Source organism: Balaenoptera physalus (assembly GCF_965194825.1).
Source record: "Balaenoptera physalus genome assembly, chromosome: 3".
Classification (NCBI taxonomy): domain Eukaryota; kingdom Metazoa; phylum Chordata; class Mammalia; order Artiodactyla; family Balaenopteridae; genus Balaenoptera; species Balaenoptera physalus.
The window spans coordinates 83,039,661-83,055,346 of record NC_138890.1 but is presented as its reverse complement, the minus strand read 5'-3'; the positions used below and the strand labels follow the sequence as shown (position 1 = coordinate 83,055,346).

Below are 15,686 nucleotides of genomic sequence, written 5' to 3'. Positions count from 1 at the left end.
CATCTCACACCAGTTAGAATGGGCATCATCATAAAATCTACAAACAACAAATGCTGGAGAGGGTGTGGAGAGAAGGGAACCCTCTTGCACTGTTGGTGGGAATGTAAATTGATACAGCCACTATGGAGAACAGTATGGAGGTTCCTTAAAAAACTAAAAATAGAACTACCATATGACCCAGCAATCCCACTACTGGGCATATACCCTGAGAAAACCATAATTCAAAAAGAGTCATGTACCACAATGTTCACTGCAGCTCTATTTACAATAGCCAGGACATGGAAGCAACCTATGTGTCCATTGACAGATGAATGGATAAAGAAGATGTGGCACATATATACAATGGAATATTACTCAGCCATAATAAGAAACTAAATTGAGTTATTTGTCGTGAGGTGGATGGGCCTAGAGTCTGTCATACAGAGTGAAGTAAGCCAGAAAGAGAAAACCAAATACCGTATGCTAACACATATATATGGAATCTAAAAAAAAAAAAAAAAAAGGTCCTGAAGAACCTAGGGGCAGGACAGGAATAAAGACACAGATGAAGAGAATGGACCTGAGGACATGGGGAGGGGGAAGGATAAGCTGGGATGAAGGGAGACAGTGGCATTGACATATATACTCTACCAAATGTAAAACAGATAGCTAGTAGGAAGCAGCCGCATAGCACAGGGAGATCAGCTCTGTGCTTGGTGAACACCTAGAGGGGTGGGATAGGGAGGGTGGGAGGGAGAGGGAGGGGATATGGGGATATATGTATACGTATAACTGATTCACTTTGTTATATAGCAGAAGCTAACACAACAATGTAAAGCAATTATATTCCAATAAAGATGTTAAAAAAAAAAGAGCCTGTGAAGAGGAATGCAAGTGGCCTCTGGGAGTGGAGAGTGGTCCCTGGCTGACAGTCAGCAAGAAAAGGAGGACCCCCGTCCTATAACCACAAGGAACTGACTTCTGCCAATAACCCATATGAACTTGGAAGCAGGTTCTTCCTTGGTTAAGTCTCCAGAGGAGAATTCAGCCAGTTGACATTTTGATTTCAGCTCTGTGCAGCTCCCAGAAGTGGACTAGCTCTGCTTTCCAGACTTCTGACAGAAAGAACGGTCAGCTAATAAATGGGTGTTACTTGAAGACACTAAGTTTGTGGTAATTTACCGCACAGCAAGAGAAAACGAACACAATTTCTCAGTATGTATTGACTATGTACAATGTTAAGTATGCCTTTCTATAATTGAAGTCAATTATTATTCATACCATCAATTTCTCATTGTCCTATTAGCTATGATGACAACAGCTAACAACCACATACTCCTGCTTTCAAACTCAATCAAATCACACAGTTCTGTGTCCTTCGAATTCCCAGGGGAACTCTAATTCATCACGGTCATCACAGCAATGGAACTGAGTGAAATCAGAGTTCTGTAAGTTCCACAAGGGACTTAGGTGATAACAGAACAAGGCAGGCCAAGAATGGCTGATGCAGACAGACAAAGGCTGTCAGGCACCGTAAGCCACGTGGGTGTGGGAGGCAGTCTGGAGGGAAGGCCAAGAGAAGATGCTTCAAGGGTCCAGAGTCCAGGCTAAGATACTAGAGAAACAAAGGGTCAGGGACATGAGCAAAGAACCTGCCAAACTAGTCAGGATCCAGCCTAAGAAGACGCCAAGCCTCAGGCTCTAGACAAGAGGTCCAGGAAACAGAAGCTAGCAACAAGAGGGGACGTGAGATTAGGTCACCCCCAACTTATCTCAGCGTGTTGAAAGGTTAGATGGGAAAGGAGGAACCTATAACCCACACAGCTGGGGGTTCAACAGATAGAAATTTATCAAGAAAAGTCAAGGTTTTTTAAAATGTGGTTCCTCCCTCCTACACTGTTGGTGGGAAAGTAAATTGGTGCAGCCGCTATGGAAAGCAGTATGGCGGTTCCTCAAAAAACTAAAAATAGAACTGCCGTATGATCCAGCAATCCCACTCCTGAGCATATATCCAGACAAAACTGTAATTCAAAAAGATACATGCACCCCGATGTTCATAGCAGCACTATTCACCATAGCCAAGACATGGAAGCCACCTAAATGTCCATCGACAGAGGAATGGATAAAGATGTGATACATACAATATATAAAATGGAATATTAGCCACAAAAAGGAATGAAATAATGCCATTTGCAGCAACATGGATGGACCTAGAGATGATCATACTAAGTGAAGGAAGTCAGAAAGAGAAAGACAAATACCATATGATATCACTTATATGTGGAATCTAAAATATGACACAAAGGAACTTATCTATGAAACAGAAACAGACTCACGGACATAGAGAACAGACTTATGGTTGCCAAGGGGTACGGAGGATAGGGGAGGGATGGATTGGGAGTTTGGGATTAGCAGATGCAAACTGCTGTTTTATATAGAATGGATAAACAACAAGGTCCTACTGTATAGCACAGAGGAACTATATTCAGTGTCCTGTGATAAACCATAATAGAAAAGAATATGAAAAAGAGTATATATATATGTATATATACATATATATATATAAAACTGAATCACTTCGTTGCACAGCAGAAATTAACACAACATTGTAAATCAACTATACTTCAATAAAACAAATTTTTAAAATATAATAAAATGTGGTTCCTGTATCAGCAGTATCAGCATCACCTGGGAATTCACTGGAATTGCAATTTCTCCAGCCCTACCTGAGACCTAAGGAAACAGAAACTTTTGGGTGTAAGGCTCAGCAACTGATGTTTTAACACACCCTCTGGTCATTTTGATGCACAATGAAGTTTGAGAAGCCCAGCAATAGTGTCTTCACTCTTACTTCCCACTGACAAGCATCTTGAGAGCCGTAGAACCAAACCACTAGCCTAGCTTCCTCTTCCCTCATTAGCCAGCTTCCTCTATTTTCACACTAGATCCTCTCTGTCAGGACATGTGGAAGGGCAGCAACAGTCAAATGCTGTTCATTTCCCTTATCATCTCGGGTATATCATAAAGCAGATTATTGCTGAGCTGCATGTATGCATATTAATTCAAGACAGGTTTCTAATAGATTACAAATTATTATTGTGGAAACAAATCTGAATTAAATATATTCCAGAAGAGAAGGGGAAAAAACAATCAGTAACTTACTATTGCCAGGCACAAAAGAAGGACAACAAAGCAATGAGAAAGCTTGCAGGTAATCCTCACCCTCGAGATCTCTCACATGAACAAAATTTTAGAATACGAGTGTTTAAACAGTTTTTCTGAATGAAGAAAATTGTTTCTGCAATGTAAACAAAATAAGAAAATCCTAAGTTAAAAATCACGTATATTAGGAGTGCTGCCTGTGAGAGAGAGTTTTGTGCTTATTTTGGGGCAGTAGCTGAACATCTATTCTCTTTATCATCCAAGCACTATTTACTTTTATTTTTTTCAGAAATGACACTTACTAAAATGCTTTCATTAAGTGTCTCCTTGACTTTTCCCTGTATTTTCCAACTTTTAATCCAGAATCTAACTGCAGCTTTTATCATTATCCCTACCCCTATGTCTTCATGGTTTATTTTCAGTTTGTAACTGGCCACATGGCATTAAAATATTTCCAGAACTGGAACACATCAACTGAAGCTCATCTTTACTTATAATACCATTTCCTGTACATTGCTTAACAAGTTATTATCATTATCATGGTTTTTTGTAACCATTTGTTAAATATATAAACAAGAATAGATAGAAAGGGAGAAACCAAGGACAAAGGTCTTTTTAAAAGTAAACACCAGGGACTTCCCTGGTGGCACAGTGGTTAAGACTCTGTACTCCCAGTGCAGGGGGCCTGGGTTCGATCCCTGGTCAGGGAACTAGATCCCACATGCACGCCGCAACTAAGAGTTCACATGCCACAGCTAAGCAGCCAGTAAGCCACAACTAAGGAGCAGGCGAGCCGCAACTAAGGAGTCCTCGAGCCGCAACTAAGGAAGCACGCCTGCTGCAACTAAGATCTGGGGCAAATAAATAAATAAATATTAAACAAAAAAAAGTAAGTACCACATTTAAAAGAAAAATAAGAATGATAGCTGGGATTTGATTGCCAAAAAATAAATGTGAATGAATAAAACATAAAGTAGAAATTCCTTTTCTATCTTTTGTCTTAGGATGAAGGAAGATGTGGCCAGTCTGAGACTACACCCCTTCTGAGGAAGTATTTTCCTGCTATTATTGGGGTATTCCTAGTCTAACTTCCTTACAGCAGCCAAAAAGAATTACAGAATTTTCCCAACATGGACCATTAATAGCAACAACAGTATTTTGCTCCCTTTATATTAAAGTACCATCTCCATATTGTTTTTGGTTCTGGATTTCAAAATACAGCATTACATATAGAAAAGCGTGTGTGCGTCTAATACTGTTTGCATTTTGAATTGAGAAAAAACCAAAAATGACAGCCCCTGACATCTAAAAACTTGCCTTATACTCACAGCGAGGCCATGTTATTCTCCTGTTAGACATGAATCATCTCACAGAACATCAACTTCAGGCAAGGTTACTCTAAGACCATAATAAAATGAGATAAAATAATGTCCCTTTATAATTTTGTCTAAGCACAGACGGCAACAAAGGCATTGTGTTACCTGCAAAATGCCAAACATCTCCTTATTTGGCCAAGATGATTGATTGCTACTTATTAGCCAATTACAACTCTATCCTCCATCTAATCTCCTCTCTCTATAGATAAGATTTATTGATGCTCAGTCATAGAATTGCTCCTCCTTTCTTACAGCCTCTGATCTGGAACAAACCCCCACCTCCTTAGAGCCTCCCCTAAATTAACTAACCAAAGCCCCAATCCTGTAATACATTCTTTCTAATATCCTTTTACTGAGATGGTCCATCATTCCCCATGATGTATGTTCTCTCTCTCTGCAGTGAGTAATAAAACCTACCTTGTCTAACTACAGGTGTGTTCTTATTTTTGCTCATGAACAACAGAAATGTATTTCTCACCATTCTGGAGGCTGGAAGTTTGAGATCTGGGTGCCGGCATGGTCAAGTTCAGGTGAGGGCCCTCTTCCAAGGTCGCAGACTGATGACTTCTCCTAGTATCCTCACGTGGTGGAAAGTGGAGCTCCAGGTGCGTTCTTGATGGTCAATTGTACGTTATTTTAATTTAAAAAGACAAAAGCCTCTTCATGAGGATGCCTATAATCCTTTAATGCAAGTTTTAGAACGGACATGGAAAGCAATTAATGATTGACCCAGCAGCTCATCTAATAGTTCAATGCTCTGTGCCAACTCACCTAGTTGTTACTTTGCACTATGCTTAATCCCTGGAGAAGTCAAACAGTATCAATGATTTTGTTTATATATTACTTATAAGCTTAGATTTGGTCAATCTAGAAATGGTCATTAAAAAAGAGAGAAAACTCCATATCTTACTAATGATCAAAAGCTACAAACTTTTAAGATAACTTTGACCAAGAAGATTATAAGACCCTCTATCTTGAGCGCTTACTCTATGCAGGTATTATACTCAGTGCTTTATACAGCTTAGCTCATCTAAAACTCAATAAATTTGGAGTCACAGAATGTCCAATTAAAAGTGGTTTAAATAGGAAGAAAATGCACTTTCCACATAGCTCCATGATGTTAACACGGACTTCTCTGCTTACCGCCTTCCAGAAGCTATCCTCAGTGCGTCCATGGCGGCTCTTTTGGATTGCAAGTTGGCTAGAGTAGTATTGGGCTTCACACCGCAGGAAATGAAAGTAGATTCCTAGCATTAATTTTTATTAGAGATGAAATGTTCCTCCCATTGATTTCCCCCTCAGGTCCTATAGGCCAAGACTCGGTCATGTGTCCAGGCCGTGGTTACAAGGGCAACTGAGAACATAAGCATCTGGAATTTTCAGGCTTAATAATTGGAGGTGAGCTCTATCAGCATGGAAGGAAGGAAGGAGAGGTAGCTGTCAGGTAGGAGGCAGACAGCATTGTTCACAGGTGTTATTATTATCGCCATTTTACAAAGGAGGAAAGGAAGCTTAAAGAGGTGAAGTAATTTACCAATTAGTACTCAGCTAGAAGGTTTAGTGCAGAATTCAAATCCAGTATGCAGAATTTCAAAGCCCAAACTTTTTTAAGGGCTTGGACTCTAAATCAGATGGACCCAGGTTTGTATCTAGACTCTGCATCCTGTTTCCTCATTTGTAAAAGGAAATTATTGTATCACCTACTTCTTTGAACTATGGCAAAGCCTAAACAGATAATGTATATATAAAGCGTTGAGCACAATGTCTGGCCCTGTTATCACTGTTGTCTTTGCTATCAATCAGCAGCAGCATTATTACCCCATTCTACTGAGAATGCCACTCACTGGGTGAAATTTCTAGGTGGTTGTTCAGTCCAAGTGCTCTTCTTCCGTCGTTCACAATACCCAGTAAACGGAGTTTACTCTGTTACTACGACCATACTCTTACCTGGCTTGTGCCTTTCACTCATCTGAACCGTCCTGGGAGCAGGGATCATGTCTTATTTATCTTTATATCTTTAGCCTCTTGCACAATGTGTAATGCATAGTATGTGCTCAATAAAAGATTCTGAATGAAGGTGTAGGTGAGGGTGGAAATAATTCTATACTTCAACAATTGAGAACTATGAGTCCTATTTCTCAACCTCAGAAAAATCATCATTTCCTAGAAGAACATTTGATTACAAAAATCTCATGTGGGAAGGCCTAAATGACAAGGCTCAGCACTGAATAAAAACCACATATATTTAAAGAAAATGTTTATTTTCCCCAACCCCCAAAGGGTTGCTACTGTAAATCTTCTCTCATTTTAAACCTTGATGTTGTTTCATTGATTAAAATTTACACTAATGTGTCAACAAAATTTCAGCTCACAGTAGTTAATTACCCGAGACTCCAGAAAAAAATCCATGTGTCTTATAAGGTGAAGTTCTTAGAAAATTCAGGAATAACATTTAAAAACTCAGCAATAAAATACTTTTGGAATAAAGGGAAAACGCATTCCATAAATATTTTGAATAGAACCAACTGAAAAGAAATGTTCATTTCTTAGGATTGAGTTCAAGTAAGTTTCCATGTTTACTTGTGTCTGAGGATAGTAAACAAAGCACAGGATTAGCAGCAGACAGTTGACAACACGCACCCTGAGAGCATATAAACACGCTATGGGAAGCAGGTGCTGCTCTACACGAAATACGTATTTCAGTGGCAGTAAAAACAGGGCAAACATATATTGGCGTCCTCACCTGTTCATGATCCACATCACAATCATGTAATTAGCCTCTTTTTCTTCTTGCTAATTTATAAATGGTTAAGACTTTTTTTTGACAGTATAATTGTAACAGTGGTTGATTTCTCTATCATTGTTATTTTGTTTTGTTTTACAAAAAGTGTGCAGTCAAGCTACTGGCAAATAATAAAATTGCCCAATGATTCCTTTTCATTCTAATTTTGCACATTTAATTTTACTATTGTGTTTCTTAAACATTTTTTTCTACAAGCCACCATTTTTTAAAATAAATTTATTTATCTATTTATTTATTTTTGGCTCCACTGTCTTTGTTGCTGCACGCGGGCTTTCTCTAGTTGCAGTGAGTGGAGGCTTCTCTTGTTGCAGAGCACAGGATCTAGGCGCACGGGCTTCAGTAGTCATGGCATGCAGGCTCAGTAGTTGTGGCTCCCGGGCTCAAGAGCGCAGGCTCAGTAGTTGTGGCGCATGGGCTTAGCTGCTCCGCGGCATGTGGGATCTTCCCGGACCTGGGCTTGAACCGGTGTCCCCCGTGTTGGCAGGCAGATTCTTAACCACTGCGCCACCAGGGAAGTCTTAAGCCACCATTTTTAAAGCTATATTTTTATATATCAGCTATTCAATAGTGGAACCATGATTCCAGTAAGAGTTCTTTCAGGAAGGCGACTATGTCATAAAGTGGAGGATCATTCAGCATTTATAGGCTGCTCTGATTTCAGAAAATATTTTTCAACCACTGATACACTTCCTATGCCTGTTATTCAAACACAACCTTGTTATGAAAGCTAATTGTTAAGGATTTCATTAAGAATTACATTATTATAAAATAATACTGCTTCTTGTAGAAAAGGGGGAAATACAAGAAAACACAAAAAAATTAAAATTATGCACAATCCAACCCTGTAGCTGGCTAATGCTAACATTTTGGTTTACTGCCTTCTTGTCTTTTTTCAAAGAATACATAATATATACACATTCAACTTTTAAAAACAAATTAGAGGGCCTCCCTGGTGGCACAGCGGTTAAGAATCCGCCTGCCAACGCAGGGTACATGGGTTCGAGCCCTGGTCAGGGAAGATGCCACAGAGCAACTAAGCCCATGCACCACAACTACTGAGCCTGCGCTCTTGAGCCTGTGAGCCACAACTACTGAAGCCTGCGTGCCTAGAGCCTGTGCTCTGCAACAAGAGAAGCCACCACAATGAGAAGTCCATGCACCACAACAAAGAGTACCTACCGCTCACCACAACTAGAGAAAGCCCACATGCAGCAACGAAGACCCAACGCAGCCAAAAATAATTTATTAAAAAAAAAAACAAATTAGAAACATGCTAATTATACTTTGGTTTCTTGCTTTTTCATTTAAAATTATAATTTTTTATGGTAATAAATATTTATGAAAAGAAAAATTTTGACTCAGTGAATGGTATTTTAAGATAAAGATTTCCATAATTTAATCAAGCCTCCACTGGTATACATTTACATCATTTTCAATTTTTGTTGTTATAAAAAATACTATAGTAAGCATTCTTGTACATAACATTTCTACATATCTCTACTTTCTTGCTTTGGAACACTACTAGAATATGAATTTTTAAGGTTCTTAATAAATATATTTAAATTTAAAATGCTTACTATTAATTTTAGAGATATAACCATAACACAGAGGGTCAAAATGTCCTAAAGTAAAAATTACTGGTGCACTTGTACAAGGTCTACTTTAAAACCTTGGCACATAATGCATACAAAAGCTTGTCATTTTTGTTAAAAGCTCCCAGAACAGTACATCCATGTTGCTCTTTGGCATAAGATATTGCTAGACAGGAAGACACACATGATATCTTTATCATCAAGATACCAAATCTTCTTATCATACTAAGTGAAGTAAGTCAGACAAAGACAAGTATCATGTGATATCACTTGTATGTGGAATCTAAAAAAATGATACAAATAAACTTATTTACAAAATAGAAATAGACTCACAGATATAGAAAACAAACTTATGCTTGCTATAGTGGGAGTAGAGGGATAAATTGAGAGTTTGGGGTTACCTGATACACACTACCATATAGAAAATAGATAAATAACAAGGACCTACTGTATAGCATGGGGAATTATATTTAATATCTTATAATAACCTATAATGGAAAAGAATATAAAAAAGAATGTATATAAATATATCTGAATCACTTTGCTGTACACATGAAACTAACACATCATTGTAAATCAGCAATACATCAAAAAAAAGACATCAAACCTTCTTAAACTAAGCCATAATGTGAAAGTACAAAAGGATTTTTGAAGCAATATAAACATATTTTAATAGTAATATGTTAAAATTAATATTTCGTACTCATGAAATATAGGAAAAGAAAATTCTGAAAATGAAAAGTAATAAGCATGGATTAGCTTTCTCAGATATTAAAGCATATTATAAGGTGCCAATAATTAAAACAATATGATAAGTGTGCATGAACAGATTGACAGATGAACGGGAAATACTATGAAGTCCAGGAGTAGACCCAAAATTCGTACATGAACTTTTATTATATGATTAAAGGTGGAATTTAAAACTATTGGGGAAAGATAGATTATCACAAAAAGGTGTTAGAGCAACTAGAAAAAAAGTAATTACCCCAACATCTCACACTTTACACCAAAATAAATTCCATAGTGGTTAAAGACTTTAATGTGAACAACAAAACCATAGAGGTATTAGAAGAAACCAGAGGATCATTTTTAATAATCTTCACATGGGGAAATCCTCCCTAAGCGTGAAAAAAAAGAAAAGAAAAAATAAAAAGCCCAGATAAAAAAAAAGCTGATAAATTCTATTATTTTCAAATAAAAAAGTTTCTATGGGAAAAAATAAGCAAAGTCAAAACCTACACTCAGAAAAATATTTGCAGCTTAAATCATAGACAAAGGCTAATTTATCCCACACATAAAGAACTCATATGAAATCCATATGAAAAGACCAATAACCCAATAGAAACTTGGGCAAAGGGTGTACATAGATAGTTCACAGAAAAGGGAACACCAAAGCCTCTTAAACATATGAAAAGGTGTTCAGCCTCACTTTTTTCAAAAATGCCAACTTAAACTTGGACAATACTATTTTTTTGAGATGCTATCTTTTACCTATTAGATTGGCAAAGATTGACACATTTGGTGACACATTCTTGGAAGGATCTGGGGAAACAGGCCCTCTCACATAATGTTGGTGGCAGTATAAATTGATGCAACCTTTGTGAAGAGCACTTTGGCAGTACAAAATCCACAAAAAATGTTCATTAACCCAGCAAGTCAACTACTAGGCTTTTATCTTCCTGATATATTCATTCATACATGTACAAAATTTCATATATACAAGGTTGTTATAAGAACATTGTAATGGAAAAGATTGAAAACAACCTAAAAGCCCATCAACAGGGGCTGGTTAAAAGAAATGATACAACAAAGCAATGAAATATTAGACAGTCAATATGAATAACGAAATGAGGAAGCGCCTCATGTATTGAAATGGGATGACTGCTGAGATTGATTGGTAAGTATGATAGATAGATGTAAAATCATGTACATATGCACATGTGTTATTGATTGTACATGCATCGAGTATCTTTGGAAGTGAACACAAAGAGGTGACGATATTAACTGGCTTTGAGAATGGAAACTGGAGTGCTTCATTGTACCCTTTGAATTTTCAAGTATTTGAACATATTACGTATTTTAAAAATTAAATAGAACTACATTAAATTTTTAAAGTTGAGTAGGTTGTTATAATCACAGAAAACAGCTTGGGTCCTAATGAGTTAGTACAAAGAAAAATAAAAGAAATATCTTAGCAAAAGGATAGTAACCAGGACCTATTGTTCCTCTAAGTCCCCAATTGTTGGGTAGTCTGAAATATCTACTCCCCAAGCCAACCATATAGCAGAGCACTAACCAATGCCAGAAGCTCCCCAGTGGTTCCAATCAGGCCTAGAGCTGCCCTCACCTTCCTCTCTTTGCTTGAAGAGAAGAATGAAGAAGCTACTATAGCACACACTTAGACTGACCAATGAATGAATGGCTGGGAGCCTTCCCTTTCTTTAGCCAATATAAAACACAGGGAAGCAAAGAAAGTATTAGAGTCACTGGGTCAGAGACTACTGATCCTTTTGTTACTTCCCCTTTAGAGCACAGTCTCTGAGTCTGACAGCCACCCAGGCAGGGCTAGAAGGAGGCATGTAGATGAGGCCCACAAAGATGGAGTTCATCTTTACAGACATTTTTTTGTTTTTTAAGTTAAAAGCAATAAATCTGTTCTTGTTTAAGTGGCAGACGGATTGTTCCTTGGCTTTAGGCAAACTTATCAAAGGAAAGTGAACCCATATGGTCTGGAAGGGAAAAAATAGAGCAACTATCAAGATTTGGATCTAATTGCTTAGCTAATAGCTTAGCAGTCAGCCTTGAATAATGGGCTAAGTCAGGATGAAAGGGTTATTCCCCCTTTCTTAAGCACTTTACCTGTATTAACCCATTTACTTTTTACAACAAATCTAAGATGTAGTCTTTACTGTGATCTCCATTTTACAAATGAGGCAACTGAAGCATGGAGAGTTTAACTAGTTTGCCCAGTTACCCAAGGAGTAAATAGTAGAACCAGGATTGAGCCCAGGTAATGTGGCTCCATAGGCTGCACTCTCATCAAAACATACGGCATTCTATGTCATCGTAATTTTACCTATAGTATGATCCAAGCATTACAAAAATAATTTTTGTTGAAACTAGGCCCTTCTGAAACTCATAGACCAGAGTGTATGTGAACGTCCTGTATTTGTTTCCTTTAGTTAATATTTCATACATTGCTGAACAACCTTTTTGTTTTAAAGACCCAAAAAACCACATAGTAACATGTATCCAGGAGCTTTGCAACACTAATTTTCCTGAAATAAAAGTGATCCCGACTTATCAGTCCCTCTAATTTTTTCTTCTTCCCTTTAAATCAAAGCAGTGTTTCATTTACCATATTTAACACCTAGCATGAGCAAAGAAAGCAAACAAAACAAAGCAAAACAAAACAAAAGTCCAAAGCAAAACTTAGGTCAAAACTTCCATCCTGAAGACTGAAGACTGGAAACATTAGCTAGACAGCAGCACAGTAGAGTTAGGACATGTATCTCCTGACTCCCAGTCATGAGTTATTCATACCAGGCAAAGAAGACTAAAAATAGGGCCACCTCACCATGTCATTTCTTATTTTTACTTAGAAATTGCCATGGTTTTCTCTTTGTACTACAGACCTCTCCTAAGATTCTCCACTTTGAGAAAACAGATCCATTGAGAAGTCGCATTATGGAGCCTAAGAACAACCAAGACTTGGAGCCAGACCACTTGATATTCCAATGACTTCACTAACTACCAGCTCCTGATCTTGGCTTATGACTTATGTCTCCAGCTTCAGTTTCCTGTCACTCATATTGGACATAATAAGACCAACCATACAGAAACTGGGGAATATTGAAGATAATGGAAGTAAAGTGCCTGACACAGTAGGTGATAAAAAATGAAACCTATTAGTACCAGCATGTGATTGATTGATTTCTCTGTTGAGTCTTCCTCTTTTCTTCACTCCTCAAATCATTGCACGTGTAAGGAAATTCTCCAGGACTTAACATGACCATCAGTGTGTGTGAACTTAAAAAATGATTATTAACTATTTCAAACATACAGAAAAGCATGGAAATAATATACCACCACCTATGTGTGTCTCCATTAAAAAAATGCCATCTTGTATTTCATAACTTTATATAAATGGTATCTGTTTGTCCATATTATTCTACAACTTGCTGTACCCTCTCCAGCATTATGCTTCTGAGATTTACCCATGTTGATATACGTAGCTGTTATTTATTTTAAATGCTCTATAGTATTCAACTGTATGAACATTCCACCGTGTATTTCTGATAGAGACACAGATGTAGAGAACAAATGTACGGACACCAAGGGGGGAAAGTGGCGGGGGTGGAGATGGTGGGATGAGTTGGGAGATTGGGATTGACATGTATACACTAATATGTATAAAATGGATAACTAATGAGAACCTGATGTATAAAAAAATAAATAAATTAAATTAAATTTTAAAAAATTACCATATGATCCATCATGTATTTCTTGAGTTCTCCTACTGATGGACATTTAGATTGTTTCCAGTTTTTTACTATTACAAAGAATATTGCAGTAGACATCCTCCTTACATGTGCTTCTTTGGGTACCTGTGAGAGAGTTTCTCTAGGGTACAAATCCAGAGGAGGGACTGCTAGATTCACAAGATATTGTCACTTTCAACATCACTAGCTATTGCCAAATTGTTTTCCAAATCACTACAGCATTTTGTTGTTGCACCTTGTGGGGTTTTGTTTGTTCATTCTTTACTGAGTAATATTTTATAGACCATAAAATTTACCCATTTAATGTGTACAGTTCAACAGTTTTTAGCATGTTTGTGCAACCATCAGCCCAATATAATTTTAGATTCATGTGATAGTGTTTTTATTTATAAAATATACTTAAGCAATCTGGAAAGCGGGTTACATGTCCTATCCAATGTAACCACGGAAATCCCCTGGGAGAAGCTAGTTTGTAGAGATTTCCTTGTTTGAACCCTGTTGTTTGAGGCGGTAGCTGGAAGGCACATTCCCAATTAGTTACGAAACTGATTAAACGCAAGTTATTTGCTAACAAAGGCATTCCTATTTATTCACCTCAGAGTAAAATGACTCAGAATTGACTCTATTTGGAGAGAAGGGAGGCATGCTATACCAAATAAAGGAGCTCTTTTCCCCCAGAACTATTCTGGCTCCTGCCAGAAAGGGAGGGAGATGTGAACCAGGGTAGAGGATGGAGTAAACAGTTGTGGAAGCCAGGGCACTGGCAAAGGGGGGGGGGGGCCACCACCGTCTTCTATTTTCCTCTGCAGGTTAACTTGTTGTGCTTTTCATCAAATCATTTTTGTACTCTGAGTTATTAATTAATGGCACTTTCAAGTATTATTTACCCCATCTCATACCTAATGTGTTAATTGTCAACGCAGGTTGCCAACTATGACTTGGAATACAAATTTAGGTAAGAATATTGTTCCCATCTAGCCACTAGGTGTTCAAAATCGAACACATTTCTTTCTACTTGGAATCTCCTGAGAAACATCAGTTTCATGGACAAAAACACTGGTCTCTTGTATTCATTCATTCCTTTCCGTCATTGCTTTAAGGACGTCAATTTTCAGATACTATGGTTTCATTTCATCAGGTGCCTGGCAGCTTTCTGAACTCTCCTCCTCACCCTTCAGCCCTTCCCACAAGTACAGAGTACACAGTAATGTTCCGTGACAGCTCATCAGGTGACACAGACCGGGCAGTGTTAGAGTGTGATGTGTTGGAGAGGCACAGACACGGGGCTGACACCCAGGGCAGACGTGTTAGATCTCACCTCACCAGCTACGCAGGCCTGTGACTTAGGAATGAGCTGCATGGGTTGGGAGGACCCAAGGAAGTTGTTTCTGTAACTAGTTCCCTTGATCCTTACATGAGGAGGCCTGAGGCTCTGACAGGTTTTGGGTCCACTCCAAGGCTCGACTAAGGCTTTAGGACCTGCAAAAGTAAACGACATGGGACTGAAGTGGAAAACAGCCCTGACTTGCACTGGAAGGGATTAAGCCCAGCAAGCAACCTTGAACTCAGGGCAGAAATCCAGTTCGTCAGGGCAGGAAGGAGCAAAGCAGATGAGCGCTTTTCTCACTACCCCTCCACCCATCCCGAGGGGAAACGATCTAACGAGGCTTCATCCAGCCTGTATTCCCAGCCAAAACAAAAGTATCTGGCACTTCCTGAGCCCCAGCAGAGGGCTGAGTTAAAGGGGTGACCCTGCTCAAATGCAAATATATGCAAATTGTATCTACCTCTTCTGAGCATCAAGAACAAAAAAACACAGCTTAAGTCATCCGCACCCGGGCCACTCCCCTGAACCGGCTTCAGAGCTGGCACTTCTAGACTCCACTTTCCCGCTTTTCTAGTCTATGGCCCAACTTCCCTAACTTGTTACAGTCACGGGGCCCCGCTGCCGCGTTTACCCTGCCCCCAGCTTCCTCCACGCCAACAGCTATAGCTCACACACCCCCTGCAGATCAGGGCGCTCCTCTCAATGTTCAGTGCCTGGACGGGAACTGTCCTGCACACGGAAACAAGGCCCAGCATCTCGCTTCCTCTTTGTTTAAAAATCTATTCCTTACAAGCTACAATGGTTCCAAGAACAAGGTTGTGGGCTTCCCTGGTGGCGCAGTGGTTGAGAATCTGCCTGCCAATGCAGGGGACGCGGGTTCGAGCCCTGGTCTGGGAAGATCCCACATGCCGCGGAGCGGCTGGGCCCATGAGCCACAATTACTGA

At 38.8% G+C, this 15,686-nt stretch overlaps 1 long non-coding RNA gene across 2 annotated transcripts in view; it reads left to right on the top strand.

Annotated features, from left to right (window-relative positions):
• LOC309657861 overlaps positions 1-15,686 on the top strand; it is a 36,966-nt gene that overhangs the window by 20,143 nt on the left and 1,137 nt on the right. Inside the window, exons 3-5 of one of the 2 annotated variants that reach the window (XR_014261928.1) lie at positions 4,146-4,214; positions 4,981-5,122; positions 12,546-15,556. This is a non-coding gene — a long non-coding RNA (uncharacterized lncRNA). The remainder of the gene's footprint in view (positions 1-4,145; positions 4,215-4,980; positions 5,123-12,545; positions 15,557-15,686) is intronic. The other variant, XR_014261927.1, reaches the window with a different exon arrangement.